The sequence below is a fragment of the Chlorocebus sabaeus genome, chromosome 13 (genome assembly GCF_047675955.1).
Source record: "Chlorocebus sabaeus isolate Y175 chromosome 13, mChlSab1.0.hap1, whole genome shotgun sequence".
Classification (NCBI taxonomy): Eukaryota; Metazoa; Chordata; class Mammalia; order Primates; family Cercopithecidae; genus Chlorocebus; species Chlorocebus sabaeus.
The window spans coordinates 21,194,391-21,217,696 of NC_132916.1; the positions used below are offsets into that span (position 1 = coordinate 21,194,391).

General features: G+C 40.0%; 1 protein-coding gene and 1 pseudogene across 8 annotated transcripts in view; one reads left to right on the plus strand and one right to left on the minus strand.

Moving 5' to 3' along the window:
• The window catches only part of KLHL32 (kelch like family member 32), a 242,603-nt gene that overhangs the window by 14,696 nt on the left and 204,601 nt on the right, over positions 1–23,306 (plus strand). For 7 of the 8 annotated variants that reach the window (XR_005241332.2, XM_008007533.3, XM_038001103.2 and 4 more), the window contains exon 1: positions 13,540–13,933. The exons of the other annotated variant lie outside the window; for it this stretch is intronic. The gene's annotated coding sequence lies outside the window, so the exon portion shown is untranslated. Of the gene's footprint in view, positions 1–13,539; positions 13,934–23,306 lie in introns of those variants that run through there. 8 annotated transcript variants of the gene reach the window in all.
• Positions 5,347–8,768, minus strand: LOC103240703 (nucleophosmin pseudogene; annotated as a pseudogene).

Consider the following 23,306-nt stretch of genomic DNA (forward strand, 5'->3'; position numbering starts at 1 on the left):
CTGCTTTATAGACATGTCCTCCCACGCGTCCTATAGGCCTTTCAGATGTAATGTTCTGAACCTGAACTCATCATCTTCCCCCCACAAATCTGCTCTTTCTCCTATGTCCCTTAGCTCAGTGGTGGCCATCACCTCCTCCCTAGGTGTCCAAGGCAGAAACCTGGTAGCATCCTGAACTCTTAACCCCTTCCCATTCCTGACTCTCATCTCCTTCCTGGATTTTATCCTCCTCACTGGCTTTCCTCCCTCTGCTCCCATAAGGAGGCTGCAGTGGTGCTTTAAAGTAAGCCAACTTGTTCATCACCCTGATTAATGACCAAACAAATAAACCCTGCTTCTCAGTTCGTGCTTTCTCTGTAGCTTCCATATTTCATTACTCTCCCCTTGCATCTTTAGTCAATAAGTTTCCTCTTTTCCTAGGACCCATTGTGATTTTTCCTGTGTTTCTCCCTTTACTGGAATACTCTTTTCTCCATTATCCCTTAAAATGGCAAACTCCTACTCTCTCAGCTCTTCCCCTGGCTGTGAGACTTGGGGTGAGTTAACTTAGCTATGCGTCAGTTTCCTCTTATGTAAAATAGGGATAATACTAATAATATTTGCTCCATGGGTGTTAGAAAAACCAAATGAAAGAAAATATGCTTAGGACTTAAACTGAAACATATAAGGTACTCAATAAGTATTAGCTATTATTATTATTACTACTTATTGGACTCTATTTATATGTCACTTTATCCAGGACTCCTTGCCTGACCTGGGAAATCTCAGTGAGGAGACCCTCCTAACTACTTCCATGATCCAGTTCCTCTGCATTGTAATTGCTGCTTGTTTGTCTGTCTGCTCCTCTCCCTACTACCTGCACGTACACCCTTCTCACCAAGGTAGCCTGTAAGCCCTGTGGGAGAAGAAACCGTAACTGTCAGTTTTACTGTGGTATTTGTATTCCTAGGAGAAGCTCACAATTTTTTGTTGTCTGAATGAATATAGATGCAAAATTATTTCAACGTTTGATTTTTGTCTGTTTCTGCTAAGTCACCACTTTCTGAACCAGCTCTGAAGTGCCTGAACTCTTATCAAGCATGGAATTTGTGGCTATCTATAATCTTGCTAAGATTAGAAAGAACTACTAATGAGGTATAGCCTTTTGAGACTACTGTCCAGTTTAGGTATATCATAACTCCAATTAACCTTGGCAACACCCCAGCAACTAATAAACCAAATTCTGCATATCCTACTGAAGAGAGAGGCTAATTAGACAAATTATGGTCTATCTGGTATTGGCATTTGTCTGGGATACCCAGACTAACTGCAATAACCAGTCACTGTCTTTGAAACGTAATGTAGGTCCCAGCTTGATTGTTGGCAGCACTCACTTTAAACTCACACATACCAAGTGGTTTGCTGGCACATATTTAATACCTGGCTGTCAGGGGAAAAGCCCTAATTTTAGTATTTGCTCATTTTCATGGTGTAAACAGTCCTGCCTTGACTGATGTCAATGTGACATTGCCAAATTCCTGAAATTTTACCAATAACTTTTTGCAAGTGGTGCCAGCAGGCTGCAGCACCCTGCAGTCTAGATGGGTTGGTAGGGAGACTAGGTGAGCTTTACTTTCATGAATAAGAAATTATCTTAAGAACATGAGAGTTAACTGTTCATAGTCGGAGAAAAATTTTGAAAGAAAGTAATGATTCTGAGAGTGGCCTGGATCAGAATATTGCCAGGCTTTCCCTTAATGTTTGTGCACCTCAATAACTAGGGCTCTCCTCCTGCAAGCCAGGCTGGCACTGTCGCCTCCATCATGTGGGAAGGGTGTAGTAGGCAGATGTCCATGTCCTAATTCTTAAAGTCTATGGATAGATTATATTACCTGACAAAGGAGAATTAAGGCTGCAGATGGAATTAATGTTGTAAATCAGCTGGCTTTAAAGTAGAGAGGTTATCCTGGATTATCCAGCGGATTCAATGTAATGAGAAGGGTCCTTAAAAGTGGAAGAGAGAGGCAGAAAAGGGAGAACAGATAAATGGCAGCATGAGAAGGATTTAGCCTAATGATTCTGGCTTTGAAGAAAGAGGGGTAACCCACAAGCAAAAAGTGTGGATGACCTCTAGAAGCTGGCAGAGAGCACAGAAACAGGGTCACTAGAGCCATCCCAAAGAAAATGAGCCTGGCTGACATCCTGATATTAGCCCAGTGAGACCCATGATGGATTTCTAACTACAGAACTTTAATATAATACATTTGTATTTGTCTTGTTTCAAGACTCTGTATTTGAGATAATTTGTTATGACAGGAAACTAATACAAAATGGTATCACTATTGACCAATACCAAAAATCTTCTGTACTTGTTAAGTTCTTGTTTAACTTTGACTTTTTATCTAGTGGGCTCCACATCATTGGCTCTGAAGCCTTAACTATAATTCTGCCTCTGGTCCTTTGGTCTTAGTAATTGCATTTGATGTTGCTGGCATTTGAAACATAGCTTTACCAAACAGATTATGCTTTGTCTACCTCCCTGCACTATTGCACTTTTAGCAGATCCCCAGACAAGTCACCCTTCATTGTCATGAGGGAGAAGGGGATTTAGCTGGGCATAGCCGCAACACTGTTCCTCTCCTTTCCATTTCCGTGGCCCTCACTGTATGCCATGTTCCCAGCACTTAAATCTTGGACAATTTCTTTTTCTTTTATTGTTTTTTTGGAGACAGGGTCTCACTGTGTTGCCCAGGCTGGAGTGCAGTGGCTATTTATAGATGCGATCCCACAACTGATCAGCATGGGAGTTTTTACCTGTCCCATTTCTGACCTGGGCTGGTTCACCCCTCCTAGGCAACCTGGTGGTTCCCTGTTCCCAGGAGGTGACCATATTGATGCTGAACTTAGTGCAGACACCCAATCTGCGTAGCACACTACAACCCAGAAACCCTGGGCTCAAGCCATCCTCCCACCTCAGTCTCCGAGTAGCTAGGACTATAGGCACATACCATTGAGCCCAACATTCCTGGACAATTTCAATGACCCTTCCTCCAACCCATTAAGAAGGCCAACCCTCCTAAAGAGAAACAACAAGCATCACTTGTGCCTCCTGACTTAAGTATGAATACTTTGGATTAGCATTTACAGCTTCCCATTATTTTGCCCCAGCTTCTTTTTCTGAAGGTATTTCTCCAAATTCTTCTACTGAAATTTATAATTCAATCTCAATGGTACCTACAGCTGTTTTGTATCTTCCTGCTTCTTAACTCATATCCACTCACTACCCACCATCCAACAAATATTTACTGAGTGGTTGCTGTTTTCTAATAGCTGTTCTGGGCATGGTAAAAGGCACAAAAAAGGATAAGACCCTCCAAATGGGCAAGGCAATGGCTATGCTATTGCAGATCTCACAACCTAATGAAAGACACTGACATATGAACACAAAAGTTCAGTAAAATATGGCAACAGATGATTCAGTAAAATATGAGCAACACAAGCCAGGTGCCCAAGAGCTCAGTAGAAGGAATGGTGTGGCTGTCTTCTTTGTGATTCCCTCCTCAACTTAGAAGCAGCTCTGAGTTAGAGGAAAGAGCACTGATCTTGGGAGATAAAAAGCTGGATTTCAGCCAATTAATTTCTGCAATTAATTTATTGGCAAATTCAATAAATTGATAAGGTTCTATTCATGAAGAAAAAAAGAATGGATAATACTCAGAATTGTATTAAGATTGAGAATTAATAATGTTCTGTAATTGAAAAAGTACTATGTATATAGGATTCCATGTTCACCTATGAAAAAAGTTAGAATGTGCCACCCCAGACTATGCCACTTTGGCATAAGGATTATTTTGAGCTTAAGGCAATTAAAAGCAGAAAACACAGAAAAAACTCTTTGCCCTCCCCCATCGGCTTAAAAGCAGGACATAAATTTCCCTTTGTAAAGGTGTTCCCCTTTCCTTTCCCCAAAAAGAAAGAGATCAACCATTATCATTAGAGACAGAAAGTGTTAAAAGAAAAACTTCAGCTGAATTAAATTAAAAGGAGTTTAATTGAGCAATGAATGATTCACAAATTGTGCAGCCTCCAGAATCACCGCAGATTCAGAGAGACTCCAGAGGTGCCTTGTGGTCAGAACAGATTTATAGACAAAAAAGTAGAGGGACGCACAGGAATCAGAAATGAGGTACAGAAACAGCTGGATTGGTTACAGGTTGGCATATGCTTTATTTGAACACAGTTTGAACACTCAGCAGTGTATGAGTGGTTGAAAATGGCTGCTGGGACTGGCCAAGACTCAGCTATTGTTACAGGCACATACTCCTAAGTTAGGTTTTCAATCTTGTTTACCTATTAAGTTAGGTCGCAGTTCATCCACAAGGACTCAAATATAGAAGTACAGAGTCTTTCTCAGGACATATTTAGTTAGCTTTAACAAAAGTCAGCACCAAGATGAGTCTGTATGAACAAACCTTACTAAAGTAACCCTTACTTTCCAGTAGTTTCCCTTGCATATTACCATCCCACAATTTACTGTCTCTTGAAGCTCAAAACTATATTTCTTTGTCTTGTCACTTTCTCATAATTTATCACCCTCTGTTAAAATGGTACATGAGTCCTTGGGTCAAACTGCTTCATTGGTTCTTCCATTCTTTTCTATGAAGCCTTCTATATACACAAAAATTAGAATGTTAACACAAAAGTGTTTGTATGCCTCTTCTCCTGTTAATCTGTATTTTGTCCATTTAATTTAAAGGCCCCAGTGAAAACATAAGAGAATAGAAGAAATGTTTTTTCCTCCTCTACCCTTATTTAGTTATTTAACTAACCCTTATTAGTTATTTAACTAAAACATATGATTTATGACCCAGATTATATACTATTTATTCTTTCCTTCCTATACATGTTTATAGTGCTATTTTTTGGTGCTCATCATAAAGGAACTGTTTTTCCATCTAAAATAATGTGTGGTGAAATATAATCAACCTATGAAAAAATGTATAAAACACAAATATACAACCTAATAAACTACTGTAATAGGAACAACCCTGAATCCTTTCTAGAGTCAAAAACATAACAAGAAACTTAGGAAAACCCTATGTACACTTTATATAAGCACTTTTCACATGCTGTTTTATCTGCCTTATTAAATTGCAAGGATTCTGAAGAAAGGCCTATTAGCCAAGATTCTTATGTTGGAAATGGTAAAACCCAAATTAACTAAACTTAAACAGAAAATGAGAAATTTATTGCACACAAAATTAAATGCCGGGAAGTATGCAGTGGAGCTGGACTTAGGATAACCTAGGATGCAAGCACTATTACTTCCTCCTTGTCACTTCCTCTTTTCTCCTTGCTTTCCATCCTTCATGCTGCTCTCTGCATGATAGCCTCACTGTCACAAAATGGTTCCCCTGGAGACTCATACCCTGTAGTTCTCAGACCAGAAAAGAGATTCTCTTTACTCAGCTTAGGTTTAGAAGTAAAACATCCTGCTTTAATATCTTCTACAGAACTAGGTCCTTTTGGTGTTTTAGGAGTTTTTTCCTGTTTTTTGAAGGATTCTTGTCCTTTTGATCTTGGTGTTGATGATGGTTTTGAGTCTTTTCCATTCTGATTTGACTTTTGTGCATTTTTGGCTGGAGTATCTCGTATAGATTTCTTCACTGGTGCTTTTTCTTCAGCATCCTCATCATCAAAATCATCATCATCTTCATCATCTTCATCATCATCATCATCGTCTTCATCAGCAGCAAGTTTTACTTTTTTCTGTGGAACCTTGCTACCACCTCCAGGGGCAGACCGCTTTCCAGATATACTTAAGAGTTTCACATCCTCCTCCTCTTCATCTTCTGACTCTGTATCTTCCTCCACAGCTACTATGTGCTGTCCACTAATATGCACTGGCCCTGAACCACACTTCAACCTTAAGACCAAGAGGCTATTCAAGATCTCTGGCAGTGGAGGAAGTCTCTTTAAGAAAATAGTTTAAACAATTTGTTAAAAATTTTCCGTCTTACTTCATTTCTGTAACAGTTGATATCTGGCTGTCCTTTTTATAATGCAGACTGAGAACTTTCCCTACCGTGTTTGATAAATGTTGTCCAGGTTCCATTGCCAAGAATGTGTTGTCCAAAATGCCTGTTTAGTATTTAAAGATGGAACTCCGCCCTTTGCTTGGTTTTAAGTATGTATGGAATGTTATGATAGGACATAGTAGTAGCGGTGGTCAGACATGGAAATGGTGGGGAGACAAAAATATACATGTGAAATAAAACTCAGTATTTTAATAAAGTAAAAAAAAAAAAGAAGAAGAAGTAAAACATCCTGGGAAAGGTCTATTGTCTGTCTGACCTGAGATCCATTCCCCAATCTGTTATCAGAAGGAGGATGAGGTCAGAGAGAGATGCTGGCAACAGAAAACAACAGCTATGACAGAGGCACCATCTCTTGTTCAATGCCCCAAATGATCGTTACATTCTTCACAGAGGAGGCAATCCTATCTTTAATATTGCAAGGAACTTCAGCAATATTAAGCAGGAACTTCAACTGGGCCTCCTCTGGTATTCAGGCATGTTTGGGTTTGTCAGGAAGACTGCAGTGTGTGGTTCTCCATGTGTCAGGGATCAATTCCTGTGACGGGCTTAAGAGACTTCAGGGAAAAGAACATCATCCTAAGTGAAGTCAGAGACGAGGAGTATCTTTGGTGTAAGAACATCAAAGGACTGTTGACTTTTGAGGACAGAACATGTTTGTTACTCAAACTGTCCCCTAAGCTACCTCTCTGAGACTGAGGTCTGTGCCTTAAAAAGGGTTTTTAACAGTTTGGGATCAGATAATTCGTTGTTGCAGGGGCTGTCCCGTTCATTATACAATGTTTAGCAGCATCCCTGGATTTACCCTCTAGATGCCAGTAGCATTCTTCTTTTCTAGGCATGCAAAACAGTAATGAATCCAGACATTATGTCCCCTGAGGGACAAAATCACCTTTTCTTGAGAACCACTGGAATCACTGGCCTAGAAGGAAGAAACTATAAAAAGGAGGAAAAGGAGTAAATAAAAACGGAAAGAGCTGCTGTCCAAGGCAGCCAGGTGAGTCTCACTCGCAGTATCTACAAAGGGCTATTTCTTGTGCTAGCAAGGATGAGCAGGGTGAGTAAACAGAGCTCACAGGTAAAATACCTTTGAGAGAACTTGAAATAAAATTTGGGGAAGCCAGGGATGCTAGTTTCTGTTAATCAGACAGACTAAAGCTGTAGAAATATTTTTGTGTTATTTTTGACAGTTCTTATGACCTATTTTTACCTTCAGGCTGATATGGCTTGGGAAACATTAAATTTGAACGAATGGATGATTTTAATGAATGAGGTTAACAATTTTTTTTCTTAATGGCATACTTAAATTCACACATTACTACTGTGGGGTTAGAATTTTAGAAGTGTCGGGTACATTAATCTACATTATACTACCGTAAAATAGTGATGAACTTTCTGTGAAAACTGATCCCACACAGAGTTCTAAGATTAGAAACTAAAAATTTGATGTATCACCAAGTGTTCAATTTAAATTCCATGATAAGTGGCCTAAACATGAAAGAAAATTTTCAAAATAGGCTACTGTGAGACATCTTCACATTCAGTGGGTTACTCATCACTTTTTAAAAGAGAATTTATATCTTTAAAACTTGCATTAATTTGTTTTAAAATATCAATTCTGATTCTACTTGAAATGTGTTTTGAAGCAGTAATGGGGCAGGAGAGGATATAATAAAAGAAAATATTAAAAGGAAGTAATAAAATTCCTCAATTAAGTCTACTTTTAAAAAATGGAGAAAATGAAGAGCCATCACTCCGCCTGTGCAGTGTAGCATCCCTTTCCCCTGTGGAGGTAAGAGAACTTCACTCTTCCCTGGGGGAAGTCTTCCTTCCCCATTTCACATATCCTGTCCTCCCCATCTCTCTTCTCCCTGTCTCAGCACAGTGAGAGGTTCATGACCTAGACTTGACCAATTAGATTCTCCTGGGAATTTGAATCGTGGATGGAGTGGAGTTATTTGGGTTCCTCTTTTTACTAAAAGCTTGGATATTCAGGTTTTCCCTCCCAGTCCCTCAATTCTATGAGCCACTAGTATCCTTCCAATTAAGTATCTTCTTCACTGTATTTCCAGTAAAGTAATCAGGTTATCAAGAATCAATTTCAGTTGCTTAAAACAGAAGCAAAGAACTGTAACTGATACAGGAAACTCTGATTAAAAAGTATTGTGACTCATTTGTCACTATGATTAAAGAGAACGGGAAAGGGTCAGGAAAGAATATGGAATTAGAACTGAAAAGCAGATTTCTTGAGTCTATGCAGACCAAACGTTGAAAGCATGGGAGCTATTCATATGTGTTTCATTTGTTTGTTTTTTAATCTTCTACTTCTACCAGGTTTATATATAGGTGTAGTTACGTAGTTGCCAATGTTGCTTGATTAATTTTAGGATTTCCAGAGTATTTAAGCAATTTTTTTTTCTGACTGTGATGCTTACTAGTTTCCAGTAATGCAGTTAAAAGTATTTTAGTAGCCACTTTTATAAATTGATTCTAAAAAGTAATGCTTTAAATTTACTAATGCATTTTAATATAAATATTACTCAAGCTCATCATAAAAATAATAAACAGTACAGAAAGGTAGAAAATGAAAAATGAAAGAGCCACATCATCCCCTTTTTCAGAGAAAAGCAAATTTCTTACTTCAGATATTTCTAGATAGAACTGATACGCCTTTGGTTCCTGGCGTTTTCTCATACTTGGGCTCTTGCCCATTCAACCAAGTAGGCATTTTACAAAACTTGCCTCAGTGGAGGGATAACATTAGAGACCACAGGTTAAGAAAACCAATCAACCAACCAAATTTGCTTCTTGATTTAATGAGTTTCAAAAGACCAGTCCTCAGAAGAAAGGCAGGGTCTATTTACACAGGAACAGAAACAGTTTCGGGGAAAAAAAACACGGTGACGAAGAGTGAATCTTGCTCACTGGGAGGACTGGATAGGGTTCCCTGGGCTGGGATGATGGGAAGATCATGACTACTCAGTAAGGGAGCATGGTCTTTTGGGTCAGGGAAAGGGGCCTGATTAAGGAAAATCCTTGGAGAGTAGAGTCGGCATCACAGACACCATCCTCTAACACTATGAGCACTGCTGGTCACCTCCAGCCCCTGTTGACACCCAGTCTTCATTCAACTAAGACCAATACAACTGTTAGTTTTCCTTTCCATGGTATCCCACCTTCCAAAATCCAGGAGGAGAGAATATGTGCCCTAAGAGGGACCTATCCTGACCTTTTGAATGCCCTAGGACATGTGTGAGTTCCCCGGGTTAGAGAGTGACACAGAACATCGATGGTACTGAGGTGACATGGAAGGTCCAGCACCTTGATGTCTATGGCACTGAACAGAGCCAGCTTCAGATTCACGCCTCTCCTCCTGAGCCAGTAAAATGTAAAAACACACAGTTAAACACACATCTCCCTCCTTCTCTTCCTCTACTTTTACACAAACTACATCACAGTATACCTATTGATCTTCCACTTGCAGTTTTCACTTAGTGATATAGCTTTGATATCAGTCTGCAAGGATCTACTCTGTTTTTTAAATGGCTACTTGGTATCTTCATAATTTGACTGGTCCCCAAATGATGGACCTTTAGTTCTCTCTGTCCCTCTCTCTCTCTCTCTCCCCGCTTCTCCCTCCCCTTTTCTCTCTCAAATATTACCAAGCTATCATGAGTATCCTTTCACATAAGTCTTTGAACTTTTGTGTGAGGTAACCCTAGGATGAATTCTTAGAATTGGAATTGCTGGACCAAAAAGTATGAGCTTTTAAGAAAAAAATAATGAATGTAAATATTGACAAGTTGTTTTCCAAAATGTTTGTATTGACTTAAATTCTCATAAGCTCTTCTTTACCCATATTCTCTGAAGCACTAGGTATTATAATCTTTTTACATCTTTGCCAATCTGATACATGAAAATTACAATTTATTTTTAAATCTGCCTTATCTTGATGATGACTAAGAATCCTCTTTATATTTTGTCAAACCTATTTAATTGTGCAATTACAATATTCTTTCTTATAGGTAGGGGCTATTTTCTATTCAGCACTGTACATTTTTACAAAGCTCCCTTTATGTGTCTAGTTGATTATGTTGAATTAGACTGAAAACAACAACAGCATTTGATATCAAAGAATGTGGCACAGAAAATGTAAACATGAAATATTTTAACAGTAAAAAATTTCCTGTGGCACTAGTTTTGAGCTACACTGGCACTGGCTCCTGATGAATAGGATGAATTAGCTACAAAATGTACCCATAGGTAACTGAGTAAAGTGAAGTGTTAGCTAGAGTTGTTTTGTGTTATTCACTTGAAAACTAGAGAATACCAGCCAAAAATCAATTTTGCTTTGGGATAATTAATACTGATCTGTTCTCTCGAGTAGTACTGTAATTAGAAATATGGCTCAGTGATTCCTCAATGTCACTACTGGTTTGTGACAGAAAACCATGACACTGGCATTAAGAATGACAATTTCCTTCTTATTTGCTTCGGGAGGAGGCAGCTATCAGGAATTTAACAAAGAACTATGACATAGCTCTCTTTCAGGATGTAGTTTTAGCTAGAAATCTGATCTGTCTAGAGACAGCTTCAAATCTGATTCTCCCAGAGCTGTTAGAATACAGACTTTATAAAAACTCACAGCACTAGGTTTATGCTACCCTCCTATATCTTGGCTCATGGACAAGTTGCTGATAGATGAAAAAAATGCTGCAAAAATTTGTGTTCCAAGATGCTTTCCAAAGTATATTAAGAGGCAAGCTGAAAAAAAAGAAAGAAGTGTTACATACTCAGCCAAACTCTAGGATACTTGTTTAAGAAAGTGAAAGAGGTTTCTTTCATGTAAGGCCTCAGTCTTTAATATACCAATGTGACAGGAACCTAGTTTTCAGTGTTTCCCCAAATCATCTGACCTGGCACCCTATTTCCTATAGTGAATATATGCTATTTTCCAGCCACCCAGTGTCCACTCTTCTTTTTAAATTTAGTGGGGCTATAAGCAGGGGTCCCACACTACCACAACTGAGGGACAGACCAGTGCTCCAGGCTAGGACAACTGGAAGCTGCAGACTACAACTGGGAGTACAAAGAGCAATCCATTGGGGCTCACCCATTTCAGCAATGGAAGACACCCTCTTACAAGATTCCTGTCCTGACATTATCCTGTTGTCACTGCTTCTGTGCCCTTTGGAATTCTCCTGCTGGCTTTCTATTCCGGGTATCCAGCTAGGCTTTCCATCAATTCTTAGAGCCCCTGATATCCTTCTATTAAATTCCTTCTTGCCTAAATTGGGCAGAGGGTTTTCAGTTGCAACCAAAGACTCACACTTCTTTTTTTAAAAAAAAATCTTCTTCAACTCATCTCTCATAACATCACTAGATTGAAACAGGAACAATGTATATTTATTGACAAAAGACCTACATGGATTACACCACCTAACACATTCTAGATGCTCAAAAAATTGCTGAACAAATAACAAATATTCCAGAAAACAGCTTTTGGGAAGTATTATTTTAAGTCGTTTTCTTAATAAGGAGAAAGACTATATATAATGGTACCTAAGAGAGAAATGGTGCCTAATATCTAGTTGCTCCTCTAGGAGTGGAGTAAACTGCAAAATATTTCTGTTGAATTTTGGTGGCTATTGAATCAATTAGTGTCTCTTATTTTAGAGAAATAAAAGACTTAAGACAAAACATAAACTTTAAATCAATACTAAGGAACCATTTAGGAAAAGCTTGCCCTCTCTGAACTAGACATTTTACTAGGCATTTGACATTCAAACCTCAACTCCATGTGTCAATGAACAATATTTAGTGAGCTGATACTATGTGGCAGACATTGTGCTAGGGCCAGGAGACACCATGACACACCCAGCTTGGGCAGTAAGATATTCTTCTACAGTCACACAGATGGTGAGTTGGTGGTGTAAATATTCTTTTCCTGTGTAAATGCAATTATAGTCTTTGCTCTATTTAATTATACTAAATAAATAGCTTCTATTTATTCTAAACAAACAGATAACCCAATCAACATAGATGGGCTTAAAATTTTAAGTATTCTCACTTTAGTGACAAACACCTTGGGAATCTTAAAGGAGTGTTTTATTTATTTATTTGATACCCGTCGCCGTCAATAATTTTGGTTCAAAGACGCTTTCATATTTGATTTTCTGATAGAAGACAACACAATCAAAACTTTCAAGTTGCTTATGAAAAATTCTTAGGATGACACTGCACCTAATGTTTGTAGTCAGTTGTTTGTCATTCTTTCCTCTGTATCTATGCTGTGTCCAGCACTGCTAGAGAAGTAGGTACCCAACATCCTAAGGTCTAAATATCAGAACCATGAAAATGAAGCACTAGAAGCCAGACAGATAACCCCCAGAGGGAGCAAACGAAAAAAAACCCCAAATCTTGTGGATCTAGAAGTAGAAAATAATCGCTGAACCACTGATTTGAGACCAATGAGAACATTAAGGACACCTCAAAATAGATCAGGGCATTGTTCCTAGCCCAACTCTGTGGCAGAACATAAACCTGCAAGAAATAGGATTAACATACTATCTCTGCAGTAAGTTAAATCTTGAACTTCTACAAAATACAGTTTACTCCAATTTAGTTACATTCTTCCTGCTTCCGGTGTCTTACCTCCACGTTGGACTGAGGTTTTCAATTCAATGGTGAAATATTTACCTATTAAAATTACCCATTTTGCTTCAGTGTGAGTTTCTCAGCATATTTTACACAGGAGTGACCTGAATGACTCGCAAGTGGCACTAGAGTGTGCCAGGCCCTGGAATTTAATGGTATGGTTCTGTGGTGGTTGTCTGTTTGCGGTTTTATTGCTGAATTAGCAGTAACCACAGTAATCATACCCTTTCTCATTTCTTAGGCTTGGGGATTTCATCCACCTCTAGGGGGTTGGTCCCCCTGTCATTTCTCAAAGTTACTGTGAATTTGTTCTGGTCAGTACCATAGTGTATTATCCTGAGGAGGGCTGCTGTAGGGCCGCTAGGACTAGAAGCAACTTGAACTTCACAAGTTAGCAGAGGAAGGACTCCCTGGCACACCGACTTAGGGCCACGGCGTCTGTTCGCTCAAGTTGCCCGCCAGCCCTGGGAAGAGGGTCTGGGGGCAAGCAGGCTGGGTTCCGGGTCTCAGTCGCCTCAGTGGTGGCTACAGACTGCGCATGTGACCCACGGGCCGGCGGCGCAGGTGCCGGAGAGCGAGGAGGAAGGCGGCGTGGAGGAAGGGACTTCCGGGACCAGCGAGAGCGCGCTGGCTGCTCGCCGACGGCGGGGGCGGGGGACCGCGGGGGCGGGGGGCGGCGGGGGAGCGAGCTCGCTGGCGGCTGGCGGCGGCGTTGCGCGCCGGGCAGAGAAGGGATATGCGCGGGATCGCAGGGAAGGGGGAGGGGAAGCGAGCGCGCGGGCTCGCTGAAGGCGGGAGGAGGCGGAGCCCTGTGGCGTCTGAACCCGCCCCGGGGGTGCCAAGGTGCGTCTCCAGTCTGACGCGACCGCCTGGGGCGGAGCTAGCGGGACGTGCCACCTGCAGTGCTGGCTAGGGCTTTTTATTTACTAGGGAGCAGTTTCCCCGCGCGACAGTCCGGGAGCGCGCAGGCACACGCGCGCACACACATGCACGCAGGCACACACACACACACTTTTGCACACACAAACACTGTAGGACGCTCGTCTTCACTACTGCATCCCCGAACCAGCAGAGCGAAGCTACTGCGGGTTCTCTTAACCTCAGCATCGTGGGGCGAAGCAGAGCCATTGTGCATCAAGGAGAGGCCGGTGCCTGCGCTGCCGTCTCGGGCACCTAACCCAGCAGACCGCTCACCCCATCGGGTAAGCCAGTCTCTCTCCTTGTAACCTGTTCTGCAGACCCGAGGAAGAGGGTGGGAGGCTGCTGGTGCGCCAGTGGGGGCAGACCCGGAGTTGACATTTCAGGGGCTTGCAGCCCATGCAGCCTCTGCCCGTGTCGTCTAACGGGAGCAGGCACTACTCAGATTACTTATGCTGCCAGCCCTGGAGTCGCTCCCCACTTCTTCTCTTCCCCCGCCCCCCCCCCCCAGCCCAATATGTACTGTGCTCCTTGGTTGCCAAGGAGACTTGCTTAAACATCAGCCCTGGGACATCTATTGAAAGAACTGGTTTCTTAAATGATGCTGTTATTTATTTTGATATTTAAAATAAAATATATACTGAGGACCTTGTGGTAATTTGGCATTCGTTAATCTGTATTCAGGTGGAGGTTTCATTCAACTTCAAGAAAAGCTGTAATTACACTATATGGTATGCTTTAAAAAGGATTCGTCAGATGAATTTTTCAACGGATTGTGTCTTGAATCATAATTTACTCCCATTTTGGTGATCTTATAAAGAAAGCTGACTCCGGTTTAGATCCCTTCTTCCCCTCTATTTCCAGTTTTATTTTGCAATTCACTTAGTCGTGATTATTTTAAGTTAAAAGCAGATGTTTTAATTGTGGTTCCCCACACAAGGATGAGCTTCTGTTGTGAATTAAGCAGAACAGGAATACATGTTTGTGAATTTGTAACGTAAGAAGGTAGCATTCATGACATACATCTTTGCTAGCATTTTTATATCCCCTGCATCAGTATTGAAGCGCAGTTTTCTGCAGCTCTGCTCATTTCTGAGAAGATTCTGTTTTCTTTAAAATCTCTTATTGATTTTTTTTAAGATCTGTCTTATCTCTATACATGTACAGAGATAGATATAAAATATGTGCCATGGCTTACTACAGCTTATATGAAAGTGCAGTTGTTTTTGTTTTGTGTTTTTTTCTGATGGGACTGGGTCCTCTACTAGAACACTGATAGGCCCATGGAAGAGGTCAGTGCTTCTCTTTCACAGAAGCCCCTCATACCTGGGCTACCAGTTTTGTTTTGTTTTGAGGCCTCAGGTGTCTATTGGGTGAACTTGTAACACAGTACTTAAAGGCATCAGCAATCCAGTAATTACATTTTGCACGAATTTCATGCCTCCCTCACAAACAAATGGCCCAGTAAAGATCCACTGGTATTCAAGAATTCATTTTGTTTTCCTTGGATCTTTGTTCATCTTTTCTACTTCTTGTTAAATGACACAAGAAAATAAGTCAAATTCTTCTAATTTAGATTTTAAACTCTGTCATAAAAAGTGTAATAAATAATGTGAGGAGCAAGTAAGCCAAGTAATGACTGAGGTAGATAGAGGGGATTTATGCAACCCACAGAGCTTTGGGAGGTGAATGATGACGACAAACATTTTACATTACAGTGTAAAAAGCACTTCTCATATACTTCTTTTTTTAATCCTCACAACAACCCTTTGAGGCCAATAAATTACCTTCCATTTAAAGCTGAGGAACCCAAGACTCAAACCTTGCTGAAGGTCACAGCTAGTGAATAGGGAAGCCCTTTCTAGACCCAGTCTCCTTGCCCTTAAAAAAAGTTGTGTGTGCGTTTCAGATGTGTGCAGGGATCTGGCAAGTGCTATAAAGGAGTGGGGCAGGCCTAGAGAAGACACGTGGGAGAGAGGGTAGGGAGTGGAGCGTGAACTGTGGCCTCTGGAACTTGCAAACCACTGTAAAGGAGGCAGCTCCCGCTCCACTGGAGCTGATTGTTATTGTCCAGGCTCTAAAACATGACAGGTTTTTAAGGAAAACAGAAGCTTCTAGATTTTTTATATGAGGTATTCTTAATTTTAAAAACTGTAAGGACCACATTAAAAAATGTATCTGGGTCATATCTGGCCTGTGGCCTGCTGGTTAGCAACCCATAACTACTGAGGTCTCACTCAATTTTAAGTTTTTATTCTCTAACAAAATACTGATGTGAACAAATACATCCATCACTGCGAGTGATCAGTATTTTATTTCAATATTAAAGTCTAATAAATGCTCTACCTTTGTTCTTCAATAAACTGGTTCAAAAATTTTTTGAGGTTTCCTAGATCTCTCTCTTATATCTCAGAAAATAAAAGAGCATGAAGTGCTCCAAAATAGGAATTTTTGCATCTGGTGAAACAAAAGCATTTATAGTTTAGAACTTATGTTCCTGGCTTAATGTTTTTTTTCTTGCCGTAAAAAAAGTTGAGTGCTTGTTATAGGAAGACGTAGGATTGGTCAGCAAATGGAGCATCCTGAGCCTTTAATGAAAACGTCTGATTAAAGTGTTACGTAATTAGTTAAAACCCACCACTGAATACTGCAAGATGCCAAAGGAGCAAAAACATAAGTGGGAACTCAGAGACATTAAATCCCAGCACGCTGGTATATAAAATGTTTACTCCTTAAATAACTATCTTGTAGTGGGGTAAATACATTTTGAGAAGCTGCCATTTTCTCCCGTTTCTCCTAGAGCTACAGAGATGCTAGTGGACTTCACTGAAGTAGGTAAGTAGTCAGAGAGGAGTGTCATTTTATTTACATTGTCTCTTTGGTGGATCCAGAGAGGGTGTAGTTAAAAGGAAAAGCCAAAAGATTTGAACAGTGACTTCTAAAATCCCCCTCTGGAAAGATGCCTTAACAGTAAATAAAGCCATTTCAGTTTTCCTTTCGTGGAAATATGTTGCACCCCTAGTAAGGAGCTATGCAGGTGTGTGTTAGTAATGTTCTAACAAAGTCCTCAAGGATTCAGAGCAAACACACTGCTCCTGGCAGCGTCCACTTTTTGAGCTCTTCTGTGAGCAAGCTACTTCCATATTGGCTTCACAGTGACTCTATAAACTGAGCATCTTATTTCCATTTTACAGATGGAGAATCTAACACTGCGAAGTCCAATTGGACCAATGAAAAATCTTGCAACCTCAGCTGCTCTTCTCTCTTCACATTCCTTCTCAACTGCTATCTAATGCAGCTTATAGACATGTACATAATTGTGATTTTGAGGGAGTTATGTGTTAAATGTTACAATGGAAATATAAGATTCCATAGAAGCTCAGACACAGGGAAAAATTTTTAAGTGTTCTGATTGTGGGGATCAGGTCAGTCCCTATGTAGCAGGGGGATTAGTGCTGGAACTTGACAGTTGGGTGTGATTCTATTAAATGAAAATCCTTATAGCTATTGAAAGATGGGAGTCTCCACCAGACAGTCTGTTGGAAATGTGGGTTAAGAGGATGATGCTAGTGATACCTGATATTGATGAGCTTATTGTAGCTGAGCGGGTGATGAAAGCTTTGGAAGAACTATGGTCTCGAAGACAGAGTGCAGCAGAAGATGCAACTGCGGATGGGTGGGAGGGGATGGAGGAAGACAAATTCGGGAAGGAGACTAGGAGAAGAGTTGTAACCATAGAGGAGAATCTGGAGAATGTAGTACTGATTCTTCTAAAAGACTGAACATAAAGGCAAGGGAAAAACCAATATTATATTCTCTATACAGAGACTGGCACGTGATAAATACCCATAAACCACGATGATGTGTCTATATTTTTAATGTTCAGTGGCTGGTACATAATTTCTTCTCATGATATCACTTTTCTATAGAAAAAGCATACACATATTTTATATGAATTCATTTGGAGTGGATAAATATATGGATTTTCAATAATGGGAAAAGATTCTGGCAAATTAGATGATAAAAGATGTCATCTTTTTTTTTTCTAGTAGAGTCATAGACTTGGAGGCTAAGGAAGCTCTTACAGATACAGATTTTAAAGTTGCATATACTTTTGATGAAGTCTCATATGTTTGGGACAAGTAAAGGAAAAATGTGGGCTGTATGTTAACCATTTGAAAAGCTATACTCAAATCCAGACAGAAGGCTTTGGTGACAGATAAATGTACTATAATCTTGATCCTAGTTGGGTCAGTGTTTTTATTGCATCAGTATAGATATGAAAGAAATGTGACAAGCAAGTGGGAGTGAGACTTGCATTTAAGTACTAGATCTTTGGTGACGGGTGGGAGAGCTACCTGTTAGAATGTTCAGCACAAGGTAACAGGATGAAATAAAATAGAAGGCGACATAGCTAGAGTCTAGCACTGGGGATATTTGTCATGATAGAAATTTACTTTAAAGTTGGAGGGATTTTAATTCCTATCAAGTACAATATAAGCCAATATGATGATTTGCTCTTCACAGATACATTTGGCAAGTAATGGAAAATATTATGAAAAAATGATCCTGTAAGGAGCCCATCTTTCTTAATAAGCAAGGGGCTTTTTGGTGACAGCAGAGATAGATGTGGCTATGTCTCTGTGTCAGGCAGTGTCTTACTTCCCTTCTCTGCTTATATGACTGCTTATTATTTCAGAATTGCTTTCCAATTTGTAGAGTAGAACTTAAGAATTTATCCTAGAACATTTTACTTTCTCTCTTGTTGGGAATTAGTAAATGGAATTCATTTTGTTCACCTTTTTCCTGGCATTTCTAATCAGAACCTTCATTCCCAAGCCCTTCTTGTCAAGATCTTTACCTAAGAGGAGCTGAGCAATGTGAAGTGCTCAACTTTCTTCGTATTTCTTTTGTTCTTTCCCCATTTCATATGCACATTGCAATGCATTAATGTATTTAATTTAACTTGATTTTGACATATGGCACTATAAGTTTTGGTGAGATTTTTAAATGAACTATGTAGAAAAAAAAAGTTTTGCAGACTTGACTTGGAGTCAGATTAGTTCCACATATGGCAAAAAGCATTGAAAGCTATAAATTTGTCTAAAATAGCTTCTTCCCTTGCAAGGTTGAAGTCACCAACCTGATAAGATAATTTTTAAGTGAAGAAGAAATGTCTTTGGCAGTTTTCATGGACTCTTGACAACATTTTCCTACATGTTTATTTGAGGCATAATGTATTCTGCTTTCCATGCCAGATGAGCCAGTTCCAGTTACTTAGAAGCAGGCCTACCCCCTCCCTTCCCCACCCAGATGATACAACCAGTTTGTTATACAAGATATTGATGGAAAAAGAAGTCCCATCTAGCTGATTGCTTCAGTGAGAACATATTTGATGCTAATGGCACAGACAATAGAGCAGTGGAGGAGGCATTTTGCAATTTTTTATGACACAAGTTCTGATACCTCATTTAAAATCATTACTTAGAAACCTTATTATTTATGATTTTTAGTTCTACAATTGAAAGTGCAAGGTAGCATGGCACAACCAGAAGAACCTGAGCCTTGGAGCCTGGATTTGAATACTAAATCTGATACTTCTTGGTTCTGTGACTCACAGTGCAGTTACGTATCCCCTCTAGTTCTCATTTTCCTCATCTGTAAAATGGGAATTCTGTTACCTAGATTATGGAGTTGTTTTAAGATTAAATAAGATATGTATAGAGACATCTAGTACAGTGTTGGTGTATAATAAAATCTCAGTACTTATTAATTCCTTCCCTTTGCCTCTCCTTTCCCCACTCCTTTGCCTTCCTCAAAATGATGGTGGAATTCATTTAAATTTCCTGAGCCATGTAAAAATGTCTTAATCTGGTGTGCAGACCTTGGAGCAGAGCTACCCTAGTTATGCTATGGAGCTTTTAGTGATGCAGTATGCTGCTTACGTGGGCTCTCCCAGGGAGAGGGATGCATAGCTTGGACTCAATGATGTCTTTTCTCTCTGACAAGCCACTCTTCCCTCTTTTATGCAGCTCCTGGAGCATCAGCCTGGTCACAAGGAAAAGGAGGAAGGGTCAGTCAGTTTCCTCCTACCCAGGCAGCTCTCTGAGGTCTATCATAGGATCTCTTCAGGGGTCCACATCTGCAAAAAGCACAGAGCTGCCCCTTGTGTTCTCTGTAGAATTAATAGTGGCAGCATCAAGTACCTGGCGGGTACAGACCTGTTAGCCTTTCTGTAAGGTCAATTTCTAGAGCCCACATCTTTCTTGACAACTAGAAGTTTCCCTTCATGCTGAATTATGTAAATTTTATGGAAAGGTCAAAAGCTCACCAGGATTTAAAAAAAAAAAAAAAAAAAACACTCCTCAAATTTCAAGTCAGATACGATTAAAACCTTCCCAAACAGAATACTTTCTAGTTAAATATATATATTTTTCTTTTTCTCTGCACCACGACCTCACCCATTCCTTGTTCCCACCAGAGACTCCTTCTTCTGTGTTGAAATATCATGTGAGTTTCAGATGACCCAGGAGTGCACATGAGATTAGTATGACTTGCCTCTTTTCAAAGTCACCCCCAGCTCATGGGCTTAGGGAGAACCTAGACAGCAGAAGGAACTGCTAGCAGCCTACTACACTTGTAGGAAGTTTGCCTGAGCAGTATATTGTAGGATCCCATAGACCAAGCTAAGCTCTGTTTTCATCATACAATGGATTATAAAGCACATCCTTAAATAAAATACTTTTTCTTGTGCTAAATGTGCTCTGCTTATACCTGGTATGCATGTATGCATATATTTATATATTTCAGTATTTGTAAAGATATAGTGCAATTTCATAATTCAGATGCATTTTTACTAGTTGGTAACATTACTTGAGATGCCTCAAATAAGAAAGACAAGTTTTGTGATTGTTAAAGACAGAAAATCCTTTACTCATTTCTTTATGGCTCCAGAAGAGAATATGGTAAAAAATGTTTTGTAATGGAGATGGATTATAGTGAGGTGTAGATTCCCAGCTGAAAAATATGGTAGCCGAGATGACATCAGTGCCAGGTCTTGTGTCTGCATCACATTCGCAGACCAGCACAGTTGCAAAATCATTACGAAAAAAAAGCCTACTCTAAATGTGAAGATACTGGTTTATTGTAAACCACTCCCCAAGCAATAGTTATGGTTATTATTTTGGAAATTTAGGTTCATAATTGATATAGGTATCTGAGTGGAGGAGACTTATTTTGATAGAGTCTCTCATTCACTTGCTTCGTCATCTACTCTGCTTGACATTTTCTGAAAAGAGACTTTCTTTTTAAACAAAACGCTGTTTTTGTGATAGGCAGTGGTGTAGATGTAATCAGATGCCCCTTTGGCTGCGTAAAGCTTCATTAGTCTTTCCTAGCCTGATGTCCTTGAGCTGATAGAACTAACTGGGTTTTTTTTTTTTTTTTTTTTTTTTTGAGACTTCAAAGCCTAAAGAAATATGAAATCAATGTTTTGTTTTTTCTTCCACGAAAACGTTAATTACCTACAATCTGATTTAATTTTGCCATAGCTTATCTTCTTTAGCTTTGGGCCAAAGCCATTTATCATTTCTTGGAGGTATTCCAGATCACCTACAGATGGGACCTCCTAATAGAGCAAAAGTCATTTAAGAAACTCATGCACAGCCCTTAGGCCTTTCTATACAGCATTTAACTTGACTTTTTTTCTGAAATCCCTAAGATTTGTGAATCTTAGTGTCATCTATAGGGTTTTCTGATGTTTCCCTTCTCTCACCTTGTACTGTTTCACAAAGTTGTCATTTTTTTTTCCTTTTTTTTGAGACAGATTCTTGCTCTGTCACTCAGGCTGGAGTGCAGTGGTATCGTCACAGTTCATTGCAGCCTTAATCTTCTGGGCTCAAGCGATCCTACCACTTCAGTCTCCCTTGTAGTTGGGACTATAGGTGTGTATCACCACACCCAGCTCATTTAAAAAAAATTTTTTTGTAGAGATGGGTGTCTCACTATGTTTCCCTGGCTGGTCTCGAACTCCTGGGCTCAAGCAGTTCTTCCACCTTGGCCTTCCAAAGTGCTGGAATTATAGATCTGAGCCACTGTACCTTACCAAGTTGCCAATTTTTGATTTCTGTGTTTCATGCTGTTTTTATCAATGTTACCCATCAGAAGCCTGCAATTAATTATTGTCATTACATTTTGTTAATTGCTTTAACATCAAATATTAATATATTCTGTATATGTAACTGCCAAGGGGTTTGCAGATGTGGGTGGAATTCTTTGGGCAGCACATTATTTTCCTAGTGGCTAAGAGTTTAGTGGTTAAGGATTTCACTAGCGTGGAATTAGGACAGGAGGAATTAGTTACATAGTTTATCTGTGCAGGAGCATCACCCCTACATAAAGCCTTTGAAAATAACGACATATTTTACTCCTGGACCTAATGAGGGATGAAATTCCCATACCCCTCAAAACATGTGCCTTGATTACTGAATTTTTCCTTTTGGGCATTGTATTCTTGGAATTCTGCTTCCTCTACTTTGACCTCTTTCGGGAAATTTATATCCTGTGATTGCTTCAGAATTCTGTTGCCATCCATTCTTTGTTCATGTGGAAACTTGGAGTGCCTCAGTCAGCAGCTATTGGTGTATGACTCCTTTGTTGGATGCAGGGACAAGGCAAGTTTGGAAAGAGGACTTCTTGCCTCTCAGCATTAGGTGAGCCCTTCACATCAGTGGCCAACTGTTGACCAAGATGTTTAAGAAACACAGGTTGTCATTGCTCTCAAGAACTTCCTTAGTTCTTAGATGTAATGCATCTCCCCTTTGTATCTGGAGCTCCACAGTTGAGCTCAGGGATGGAAGCATATTGACAGTTTCAGGAGAGAGTCTTTCTATGTGGTGGCATAGTACCCACCATTATCTCAGCTGGGACAGAGGGTCATCTCCCCGGAACCAGCCACATGTCCCTCTTTGGCCAGTTTTGAGGCCTCCTAAGAACAGTGCCAGGGTTAATAAGGCCTTTTCTTTAGGTAGCACTCACTTATGGTGGCTCAAGTCACACATCAGTATTGAAAATGTCTCACTCTTACTGTTTCTGTGGATTACGGTTAGGCTAGTGGTCGACACAGTAAGTGGATTGGGAGAGCAAAGGCAGGTGGAATCAGTTTCCTTGAGTTTTCACTCTGTAGGGAGTTACCTTGACTTCAGAACTCTGTGCCTAAGTCTCCTTCTGTATAAATTGGGATAACACAAAGAATCTCACTTTTCTCACATAGTCATCCATGAGATAAAATTAGATACGTTAAGTACTTTATTTGTATTGAGTGCTCTGGTATTGGTTTTGATTGGGCATTGTAGGACTTTGCATCAGAAAAGCATATATTTACCACTGTCCTGCAAATATGTGCACTCTAGAGGTTTGCAACCAGGCTGGTGCTCAGAATGACCTGAGGTTGTTTCAAAAATATAGATTACTGGATCTTCTATACTTACTGTGTGAGAATCTGCATTAGTACTGAGATATTTGTGTATTAAGAAACTCCCGTTGACTGATTATGGTGACAGGTCTACTTTGGGAGATGTGGTCTAGAGTGCAGTGAACTGCTCACACTCTGCTTCTTATTACCACCTTCCAAGGACCAGCCAGACCGTCTGGATCTGG